Below are 12,107 nucleotides of genomic sequence, written 5' to 3'. Positions count from 1 at the left end.
TGCAGTTAACTATCATCTCTTTTGTCTTATCGACATTCAGATACAGATTGTTGTTGATGCACTAGTTGCTCCACCTCCTTTCTGTATGATGCCTCATCGTTGTTACCAATTAGACCCACCACTTTCTTGTCATCAGCAAACTTGATGATGTAATTTGCACCGTGCTTAGCAGTGCAGTCATGAGTCATCAGCGTGAACAGGAGTGGGCTGAGTACATAGCCCTGGGGGGTTCCAGTGTTCAGTATTGTGGTACTAGAGATCTTGTCTCCAATCCAGTGCATGTCAAAGAAGAGACTAAGATCTTCAATTTAATGCCCATTAAACCCACAGTTCAGCTCAGGATCAGCCCTGCACTCCCTAAAATATGTGTCCCTTATTTTTCAATATTCACAAAATGGATGGCATATTTTCATTCATATCTCCAAAACGGTGCACACAAGTATAAAACCAAATGCACATGAAAGCAGAGACTCAGAGCTTTCATTTAATGTCTATTATCCCCAGTTTAAAAACTCAGCATCATATCCACCTCCATAGAAATTTGTATCCATTTTTTGAATAGTGACAAAATTGATGGCCTGTTTCAATAATACTTCCGAAACTCTGCATACAACAAGCTTAAAACCAAATGCACATGAAAGAAGAGACTCAGAGCTTTAATGTAATGCCCATTAACCCCACCGTTCAGCTCAAAATCAGCCCTGCACTCCGTAAAATGTGTCCCCATATGTAGAAAAATTAAAATGGACAGAATTATAATGTTGGTAAGAGAAGATCTATTTATTAATGTGCACATGGGAGAGCTGCTTGCAAAAGCTAGTCTCTCCAAAAGACGTTGCTCAGCGCTTTTTATACACAGTGACAAACTTCCTACCTTTAACATAGATTACCTAATCCCTAAAATGAACTGTTAGTTTTTTAGTCAAGATCGAGTACAGAAAAACAACTCCTTATTAAGACTTTCGTTATTGCTTACATTCGCAAAACAAGACATTCGCTTTCCCTTTTTACTACATTTAAGACATGAGCTGTATTTTTCCACTGATGTTTCCATATGTCAGGGTTATAAGCAATTCAGAAGCTAAAAGACAAGCAGTTTTTTTTAGCTTTTATACATTTTATAACATTCCTTCAGTCCCTCCTTTAGAACATATTTGTTTTCACACCACTTTGTTCTAAACAATGAGACTAGCTAACAGAGCTAGTTACCTTTTTGCATACAGCTTTAAGACAGTGAATACATAAAATAAAAATGATTAGTAGTATTAGGCCAATAAAGAAATATTGTACCAGTGATCATCCCCAGGCTCCGAACACAGACTACAGCCACTTTCCCACTCCCTAATCATCAGGATTATAGTCGTGATATTTTTGTCCTTCATCATTGATGTGCTGTGCTGAGTCTGTGATGTGTTCAAAATTGTCTAGTATGTAAGTACTACATAGTCGTTCTTACCTTAAAAGAGGATGGCCTAAAACTGTGATTATAGCGGGGAGCATACGGTTAGTTCCATTCTAATACATTTGAGGTACACTCAGACGAAAAGCAAAACTATTTACCCAGGTTATTCGCAGGTTATTAAATCAAATCTGTCTCCACTCTCCGTAATTTCAGGAAAGCATAGTTGTACATTCTTGGCAACATCAGGTTTTAACCCACTCAAGTAAATTTGTTTCATTACTGTGGAAGTATCTTCATTCACTTCCCTTTCATTGGCTAACCCCAATCATTATCTATAAAGTTATAAACCTTTTTGTGAAATCTGAAACATCCTCACTTTCCTTCTGCTGACATGTGGTTACGTTTAGTTTAGCTGTTACTGTTACTAAACTAAAACATAAAAGATGCAAATACAGACAGATACACTTAACACCAAGGGCCAATTTGACCAGAATCCATTTAACCACCCATCAATACTGTATATCTTTGGACTGATGGGTAGAAACCAGAGCCCCTGGAGGAAACCAAAGCAAACTATGCGATATTACAATTTTTCAGTTATTAAAACAGGTGTTACAAATCTAGCATACTCAAATCCAGCATGCAAATCTTATACATACTCATGTCTGAAATTCATAGAATGCTGATATTTCAATCTTTCATTTGCAATGTTTTGCACAAAATAAGCAGCTGAACAGCAGGCTGTGACATACCTTTATCCAGTGATTTTCAGAGCAGAAACATTAATGTGGGCAGGAGGTTTTTTCTATGGTCTGCTGTACTTCAGCTAGCCACATTTTGGCTGTGCTGTGTGTACTCCTGGGAACCCTGGACAGTAATGAATATCAGGCAGTATGTATAAATTAATCATGTGAGCATATTATTGTGTTGAAGCCAAACAAAAAGAATAATTTCTAAAACGTCAATTTAACCTTTAGTGTCTGGTCTTGAAATGCTGTCCCATCACCCTTCGTCTGACTTCTGGATGTGTTAATAGATAAATGTTATTTTCTTTTTCCCATATGCTCTTCTCTGCATCATTAAGTACTTGTGGGTCATATCATGTAGCTCCTGGCATCTTTACTGGCAGGCAGCTGCTACAAAAAAGTAACATAAATGATAACATCTGCATATGATGGTGTTGAAGACAAAAACAAAAGAATTCAACAAATCTATACTTTACACTTTACTATAGCTTTTACATCATGACAATCTTGTCATATTTACAGTCATCAATTCTTTTAGGTTGCTTAACTGATTATCTGGAGACGCTTGTTCCAGTGAAAAAACATTCAAAAAATGAATAAGGGTATTAATCCATCCATCATTTCATATCATATCATATCTTGTCATCTTGTGGGCTCTGTTTTGGGTGAATCCAAACTGTGTCGTTCATAAAGTGCAATCAGTCTCAGTCCATCTCTCTTCCCAAGAGGCTGTTGAAACATTACAATAGGCTTCTGTTGTGCCTGTATGTGTTTCTGGACCTCAGTCAGCTGCTTTGTGGCTTCTCATGTGTCCTACTGGCAACATGGCTGGAGATGAGTGGCAGACACAATGAAAGAACAACTTCAAGAACTCCATTTGTTGCACCTTTAAATTGCTTTTACATTATCAGAAGACTGCTTATCTGCTACAATGCAGTAAATCCTTATGGAATGTGACAGACTCTGCTGGGACAGGACACCTGTTAGAGTGAAAAATGCCCTTTGTGTAAGAGACTGGTCTCTATTAAACAGAAATCACAGCTCAGTCATAGATAGGGGCCACTATAGCTGATAATTTCAAAATCAACTGTATGTTCTGAATTAATATTTTTTTCAATTAAACTATTTACAACAGTTTATGGCTAAAATGAAAATAAAATGCAGTCATTGTAGATTAGGTCTACAGCATCTATTGAACTGTAATTAAAGTTTTAAAATATTATTGTAACAATAAACCATTTAAAATGTTTTTTTAATCAAATGTCTAACTTCTCAACAAGGTTTTAAAATATCTCTGTAGTCCAAAAACAATTGCTGTAGTCCTTAGCCTTTTCAGAAACCTTCACTAAAAGGATTAAGGAATTGTTATCTAGACTCATCTTGTAGGCTCTGTTCTTGGTGTCGTTCATGAAGTCCAGTCAGTCTCAGTCGATGTCTCTTCCCCTGTTCTGGGAATGCTGGGCCATCATCCATCTGTTGTAACAGAAAAAATAAGGTTCTGGATCCCGAGATGAAGTTAAATAGATGAGTTTATTGCATGCAAGGAACAATAAAGCCGAAGTCTTGTTTCCCGCTAGAAACAACAAAACCGAAGTATTGTTCGATGTGCCGATACAAACTTTTATGTTATATAGTCCTTCCTTGCTGCTTCGGACGTCATTCGGTGTTATGGTAAAGAGGGGGGTCATGGTACTTGGCCAGTTAAGAGACCCTGGCCAAATGGTCAGATTACGCCCCAAGGGGGTTCCTAGCTCGCATCAGTTAACCCCCTTTCCTGCCATAAACCCCTGTCGCTTAGAAGTCTAATTTTCAGGCAGAACTGACTTAAGTTAACCCTTTTACATCTTGTGCATTACTTCATTCCCCCCTAATAAAATATGTCATACATCAGCACTGCCTATTTTTACACATACAATGTCAGGGCAGATCTTTCTTTGTTAGATGTACAGGCATGCATTACCATGACATAGTGCGTTCCATGGTTACAACAAGATGTGATTGATGTTTTTGTACAAGTGATTGTTTTATATGTATAATTGTAACTATCATAATCCTACAAATACATAAAGTCCTACCCCAGGACCCAAACGCAGACCTTAGCCATGTGGAGATTTATCGTCAGGATCTTAGAATAGCAATATTGACCCAACTCCAATTATCATTTTTTGGCTCATAGATATGCCAACACCCGGAATGTATTGATACCATATCCCCAGTAATGCTCCTCAGGCCTAACAAGCACACTGTTGGTCTTAGGAAGCATCAGACACAGAAATGGTAACAACATCCTTCTTTCTGTTCACTCACTCTCTGGTGCCGTGGGTCGGTGAAAGTGCGATGCCCGGATCCAGCGATCTCGTCCTGTCACTCAGATGGCACAGTCAGTAGTAAGTGGCACTTGATATGGTCCCTTCCAGCAGGATTGCAACGTCTGGCAGGGTATATCTTCTTCACCTACACCCACTCGCCAGGTATCCAGTCGTGTCTCCCCTCTACTGGAGGTCCCCAAGCGTCCAGCACCTGTTCACGAGCCCTGTGCACCGCTTCAGTTAACAAACCTACAATACTGTAATAGAGAGTTTAGTAAATTCAATAGTCCATTAGCCAAACTTGGCCTCCAGGGAGTTTCTTTGGTTGCCCGTGATGACCTCAAACGGGCTCAGTCTCACAGTTTCATTTGCTCCAGCCCGCAAACTGCACAGGACCGCAGGTAGAGCATCTACCCACGGTGTTCCTTCGGTTGATATTTTCTTTGTTGGTCTTTTAGACTGTGGGTGATGGGGGCAATGTAACGTCCACCTCACCCCAATGAGGCGATTACAACCTGGCACACCTTCCCAGTGTAGTATGCCTCTAGATCAGTATCCAAGGGGCAGGGCAGTCCGCACCATGGGATCATCTTAGTCATACACCTGGGTATCCACCAGCCCACATCCCATCATCATACAACCCCACATTCTTTACACATTTTCTAACCACTATTAAACATCTATTAAAGGCCTCAACCTGAATTCTCCCTTTTCCCAAATACAGGTTTCACAGGAGTCTCAGACTCCTGCTCTCCCAGTGCCGCTCGCCTGGCATCTGCATCTGCACGGTTGTTACCTTGAGTTACTGGAATTCTTTATTTATTGTGTTATTTACACCTTACTCCAGCTGCTTCAGTCGGCAGCTGTAAAACTACAAATCAGTTCAGAGACAAATCCAGTATTCTTAACTGGAGTCTCTGCCATTGTGAGAGAATCCTGTTTCTCCATAGCCATCCAGAATTGTGCCTACATGCAACAAATACATACATTATATACATATACAGTAACCCTTTAACATCTTTCTTTTTACAATCTTCCATCAGGGCACTAAACTGACTTGCTGCGCTGAGGCAGTGGAGGGGCATTTTTCAGATTGTTAGCACCTCGAATTCTGTTGTAACAACTCAGCCTGTTCTCTGTTCTCCCTCATGCATCAGAGAGGACCCATCAGTAAACAGTATTACATTTTCTTGAAATTTTCACGGTCCCCCACCTTTTGGTTACAGCATCTAATGGTATAATAGTGCCTACCTCCATGCTCCTGCATCAGCACAGCTGCCCAGAACCCTTTTTCCACACTTACATACTGTACAAAGGAATGGTACATCCATCTGAGGAAACCCCAGTCTCAGCACCTGTAAGAGAGCTAATTTCAAATTATTACAGGCGGCTTTTGCTGCTGGAACCAAGGCAATCTTGGCCTTGGACTGCACTCCCCCCTTAAGCAGATCTGTTAAAAGTTGTGCTCACCCCGTAAAAACATTGCACCCAGGCCCTGTTAAAATTACACACTGCAAGACACAAAAGGGCCTTATCATAACTGCTTAATATTAGACACTCTAAACCTGAAGCAACTCAAGACTTGTGGGTTTCCTCATCAGGGGAAGCACTCAGATTACCATCAACATACTGAGGGATCACAGTCAGCTGAAGCCACGTGATACCCTGTTCTGGATAGTCATTCCTTGTAATGCATAATATTCCAACCCAATAGATCTGGGATAAAACCACCCACATTCGCGTGATAAGTGCACGTGAATGTTAAAATCTGGTACTCAGCAAGTAAAACTTGCTGCCCCAATACTCCTGTGGCCTCCTGCCATCTCCCCATATACATTACTCTATAGCACACTGTGAAGTGAGACAAGCATGACAGTAGTGCTCCAGTATCCCATAACAGAGAAACCAACACCCCATTAACAGTACATTTTAGGTTTAACTCCTTTTATGCACTGGACTGGGACAGACTTAGGGAGGCTACAAGGGATTTACAGGATCTAATCGTTAGGTAAACAGATCTTCTCACAAGACTGTTTATTCTCCCCAGTCTTGATTCTAAACCTACAGCGTTTCAGCATGTCTGGTTTCGAGACATTTGAATAAATCCAACTTGTTTCCACTATTACAACTAATTGTATATACATACAAAAACTGTTTATCTAACTCCTTTTACGTCCACCTGTACTGTACTCAAACATTTCAGATGCTCTTATATTTTCCAATCTCCTTTAGTTGATTTTCGTCAAGTCTCTTTAGTTACGTTTCTAGCCAGTCCCGCTGGCTAAACACACTCGCACCGTCATTTAGTATACCAAAACTCAGTTACACACATACATGCCGGCACACAAATTCATAAAACACACATACACATCGAGAATATATTTCTCTCTTCATACTACAATGTCCTGTATTCTTGTTTCACTTCTACAAGAATCCTTTTAATTCCTGAAGCGCACTCCAGGTTTGCTGCATTCCTAATTTCGAATGCGGTACTTTAGCCCACCGGTCAATATCTTCCGGTTTTGGATTTGATTGTATGGGGGAATGAGGGAAGGTAGGTGCGAGTGCAGACCCCCACAACAGGGTGCGAGACAGTTAGAGTGAAGCTGTCATAACCAGCGCCAGCCCCTGCTGCATCAAGTACTTTCCCACTTCTGGTGAGAGTACAGATCTGCGGGCGCCCTCCCTTTAAGAGGGGAGTCCCTGTTCCGTCTCTATCACACTCGTACCAGGTGTCAGCCCACTCAGACCCCCCGTCTCCATATGGTCACTGTGGGAATTGATCCCAATTATTTTCATTTCCTGCCTGTATGTTCCCCTATGGGAGAGCAGGATATAATTTAGTTGACTGTTGTAACACATTAACTGGTGCAGTGCGACCAGGAACTAATTCTTCTTTTAGTTTCTGATTCTCCTGCACACAAGTAGGGGATGGTGTGGAAGGGAGGTGCAAAAGATGAATGTGAAGGAGAGAAGGGGCTTACATATAACATGAGGTGTCATCAAGAATCATTATGATTTAGTGCTGCTGAGGCTGTTTGAACTTGATGTTTGCCATTCACTAACTCTTACATATGGAGTTACTGAAGAGAAGTTGGGGTGGAGATCAAATTCCACTCTCACAAGTCCGTTGTCCAGTGCGTTCAATCTCCCTGAGTGAACACAGAGCTGAGAGCATCTTCTCCTTCACCCCTCCCTCCAGTCCAGTCTCCTTGTTAAGGCCCTAAGTAACGGGAGCGCCACCTAAATGACAGTGATGAGCCCTGACCAGCACATTATAAATGTCAGATCATTGTGTCATTGTTAGAATTGGACCAAACAACTGAAATATGCAAGACTGTCATTCTCACTGTCATATTCTTTATCACCCGTGGGTGCTGCAGGTGCTTCAGATGGAGAATGGCCTGCAGGTAATACAGCATAAGAAGCTGCTCAGGCATGGTGATGTCTTCTCCAGTATCCACTCCACATCTCTCTTTGCAGCCCTCAGCACCTTCCAGCAGTCACTGGCACTCGGCCCAGGACTCTGAAGCTGTCTGTATCTGTGACAGAAGCAGTAGTACCATCAACGTCAATTCCCGTCATGTAACGGAACCAGAAACCAACTGGAATCAGAGTTCCAAATGGAACATACCTCTTTCTGATGACTTCCTTTGAGACATCTTTGCTTTTTTTGCTGAATGTCCTTTAGGATACTTTGGAAGATGATGATGACTTTAGCCAGGCTGGGATCCTCCTGTCTTAGGTTGGTGGCATTCAGGATGTAGCACAGGAACCGGTTGATGTTTTTGATGTAATTAGCAATGGTTTGGTGAGACAGTCCAGTCATCCTCAATTGGTAAAAAAGTAGCGCGTGTCGGGAATGTCCTTCACAAACATCAAGCATGCTTCAGACGGATCCATAAAAAACAGGAATCACGAAACGCTGTCTTTCTAAAAAAAAATGTTTTTCGGGTTTATTTTTAGGGCTGGCACAATCTCAGATAAGTGAATTCTGTGCTAATGAGTTAAAATATGTACTTTACGAGTCTCTGCCCAGTTTTAAATACCTACCTCCTGAGAGCAGTTTACCACACCCAGGTCCTGGATAAGGTACTGTTTAAACCTAGCCAGGACAGGAGCATCCAGAGCATGCTTTCTGTATAGTCCAGCCTGGGCCACTCTCTTCTGGAGAGCCTGCTGATAACTCTTAACTAATGGGGTCCTGTAGGGATACAGGAGACTAATCATAGAATGATGTACTGTAACAGAGCCAGTGGAATTATTAATCAAACTGGAAACATGAGAGGAAAGTCTTACTGCTGTAGGGAATTTGTGTATTTACTGGGACAATTATTAATTGATAAATGGAGAAGGAGGGAGAGATTCCTGCTGCGGCGCACTTGCAGTTACTCTCTGAAGGCCAGCTAGTTAGTCCTGGCTGAACTAGCAGAGTTTGTGCACATGAAAAGTGACTGGGGGTCCAAGCAAGTCACACTTTTAGACTGGAAGAAGACCGGTTCGCTACCGATGTAGCGATAGTCCTGAATCCTGAGATTCAGCTCTCGACAGTTCCGACCACAGTTCACTATCAGGCGAGCGTCCGCGGTGGGGTACTGGCGGTTCACGAGGCTTGCTGCTGGGCTAACCTCGGGCGGATCCTTTGGTTACGCATCGGCGACCTCCGGTCTCGACTCTTAGAACAAAGTAAAGTCCTGGCACTCGGAAACACTGGCCATCACGTGATTGTCCGAGCTGAGTCTGAGAATGTCCTGGAGGGCCACCTTCTGGGCCCTGTGCTGCCTCTTTTATCTGGAGGAACTATGGTCATTCATTGGTTGAAAGTTTTGCGGGCATTCGAGACCCACGTGGGGTTGTCCTGCACTACCAGTTCCTGATTGGCTAGTTGAGGTGGAGGATGAGTAACAATGCACTCTGACCTTAGGATTGTAAACCTTGGGATGAGACTCTTCCATGGAATCTCCCAGACAGTAAGGCGCCAGAGATGACCATTTATTAGGATAGCTGGAGAATCTCAGCCTTGGGAGTTATTCCTTATCAGGAAACTCTGTCAGATAGAAAAACACCTTAAATCTGAACCAAATGGAATGGCCTCTCTGTGTCCAGCACCACTGAGATGAGGGAGAGAGAGACTGGCAAGGGAGCAGCAAACTTAATTCCTGTATTATAAGCCATGCCGCTACACTGCTGCTCCAGTTTTCCAGAGCTCCCATGTTCCCCTTCATTTTCCTTGTCCTCCTCAGTCTCTGGAGGAGCCTGTGTCATCTCTTTCTGCTGGACAGCAGGCACTTCCTCGGGGTATCTGGAACTGTAAAAGTACCATTACATAAAATACTAATTGAGCTAACCAGTTTCAAAAAAGCCTTTGAAAATACAATGAAGAAATGGCAAAATTGTATCTCTCACCTTGCTGGTTTGTCTTCAGGTTTCCCATGTACAAAACAGCCCATGGATTCCACCAGTCTCACAGCTAGGTTCCTATTTGCCTTGTCAAACAATAGCTCTATGCTCTCGTAATCCACAACCTTCCCATTCCTCAGGTGATTCATCAAGTCTTTCCTGGCCTGGTGAGAGGCCATCCTGATCTCCTCTAGTGTTGCTCGCTTCATACACTCCCTATTCAAGTAAGCAGGAAGCTGGTCAAATGTCTTCAGGCACATCTTGCACACCTGAGGAATCCTGTTGGGTTTCCTAAGACAACATAGAAAACTATTTTTCTATAGAAACAAGAGAAGACCTACATTTTCCTAATTAAGATTTCTACCTAATTGCTAGGTCACAGTGTTGATGACATTTTATCAGATAGGTACATGATTCTGAAACATGACTTTGTAAAACAACAATGAACTCTTACTTGATGGATGTTCCAATTGAAGCCTTTTGAGATCAGTCCCAAGACATCTTCAGATGTAAAGGTCTGTGGGAATTTTCCTTTTCAACAGATATATAAAGAAATAAGTCAACATTATTAATATCAGGGGAAGTCAAAATGAATTAGCTAAACCAACTACCTTAGGCTCTCAAATAATTGCCAGCAACCTTACCACCCTGCAACTCACAACTGGCAACCCACTGAAGCTAACCAAGTGTGAACATGGTCAGTACCCGGATGAGAGACCTCCTGGGAAAAAGGAAGGTAAGTAAAGTAAGGCTGCTGGAAGAGGTGTTAGTGGGGCCAGCAGGGAGCGCTCACCCTGCAGTCACTCTTAATGCCCCAATATAGTGACAGAGAAACTGTACTGTAAAAAGGTGATGTCTTTCAGAAGAGACGTAAAACCGAGGTCCTGACTCTCTGTGGTGTTACCCCAGCATCCTGGAAAAATTTCCCATTGGTCTTTACCAATCATAGCCTCCTAATAATCCCCATTTATGAATTGGCTTAATCACACTGTTCTCCCCACTGAGAGCTGGTGTGGTGAGCATTCTGGCACACTTTGGCTGCCATTGCATCAGAAAGTAATGAGTTTTACATTTGTTCTGAAGGAACTTTTTCAGAGATGTTCTGAACAACCCCATTTGATATCAATTTAATTCCTATGAGTGATGTACTTGCCTTAAGTATCTAGTGTAGAAGTATTAATCAAGGTTCATTTACGAAACGGTATAAATGGTTTTGGTTTGTAACTCTTCGTTATCAAATATATGCCTTTTGTATTCTGTTAACCCTCACTCTTAAGATCTGTTATGTTTATATGCACATTTTATGTATTAATAAATGTATTGTCGTGTATTAGTATCCATGTCTGTGCATTGCTGAGTTATCCCACAAGGTCGGTTTTCTAATAGCCATCAAAGAATCATTTTGTGACTTACTGCTACAATTAATAATTGTCCCAGTAAATGCACAAAACCCCTACAACTGTATATGGCTGGTATTGGTAGTTTAAATAAAAACTACACATCATTATTTCACATTTCTTCCTAAATATTTTAAGCATCAAAATATTTCATTCGATTACATGTGGTTAATTTGGAAACATTTTTTACGTTCTCCTTCTGACTGTATTAGGTTTATATACTTCATAAAAGTTATAATGTTTTATCCTTTTCTGCGAATACGCTCGTTATCGCAGTAAACAAAAGCATACTTTTTAGAATTTGATTAATAGGGAATATAATATGGAATCACGTATCTAAATAAATAACAATATTCAATTCAATTTATTTTTATATAGAGCCTTTCACAACAAGGCGCTTAACAGTACAATTGAAGATACATTTTGTTATTAGAGAACAGAAGACAACAAATGAGAGGAACCAAAAACTCCTTAGTAAGGAGAGAAAAAACCTCTAGGGGTCCAAGGTCAACTGGTTGCCCAACCCTTTTGGGCATGCTAACATATAATTTAAAAAAGAAAATGATGAGGGTATTAATCCATCCATCCATCATGTTTTCTGTGTGTTAGTACTCCATGCAGATCTCTGTAGACCATTCGATTCCTCTTAAACGATAGCTAAATCCACGATGTCCCTCTTGGATCCATGGCAGTGATGCAGCATCCAACTCAGATGGTACCCAGCCCAGGCACCATCCGGACATGTGGGGAGGAGAATAGGATAATTTGGGTTATGGGTTAATTTGGGTTAACCCTAATTATTATTCCGGAAAATGTTGTATTTCTTTTGTCCATCAGCATCTTTTTTTTTTTT

The 12,107-nt window shown here is 41.4% G+C and overlaps 1 long non-coding RNA gene across 1 annotated transcript; it reads right to left on the bottom strand.

Moving 5' to 3' along the window:
* Window positions 1–2,079: 2,079 nt before the first annotated feature.
* LOC138225619 (uncharacterized) lies at window positions 2,080–3,165 on the bottom strand. Its single transcript, XR_011184080.1, has 3 exons — window positions 2,697–3,165; window positions 2,374–2,535; window positions 2,080–2,269 (listed from the first exon to the last, which is right to left on the bottom strand). It is a non-coding gene; the product is annotated as an uncharacterized lncRNA (long non-coding RNA).
* Window positions 3,166–12,107: the final 8,942 nt, after the last annotated feature.

Source organism: Lepisosteus oculatus, assembly GCF_040954835.1.
Source record: "Lepisosteus oculatus isolate fLepOcu1 chromosome 22 unlocalized genomic scaffold, fLepOcu1.hap2 SUPER_22_unloc_1, whole genome shotgun sequence".
NCBI classification, from domain to species: Eukaryota; Metazoa; Chordata; class Actinopteri; order Semionotiformes; family Lepisosteidae; genus Lepisosteus; species Lepisosteus oculatus.
The sequence above is the reverse complement of the archived record's forward strand: the minus strand, read 5'-3'. Positions and strand labels throughout refer to the sequence as shown.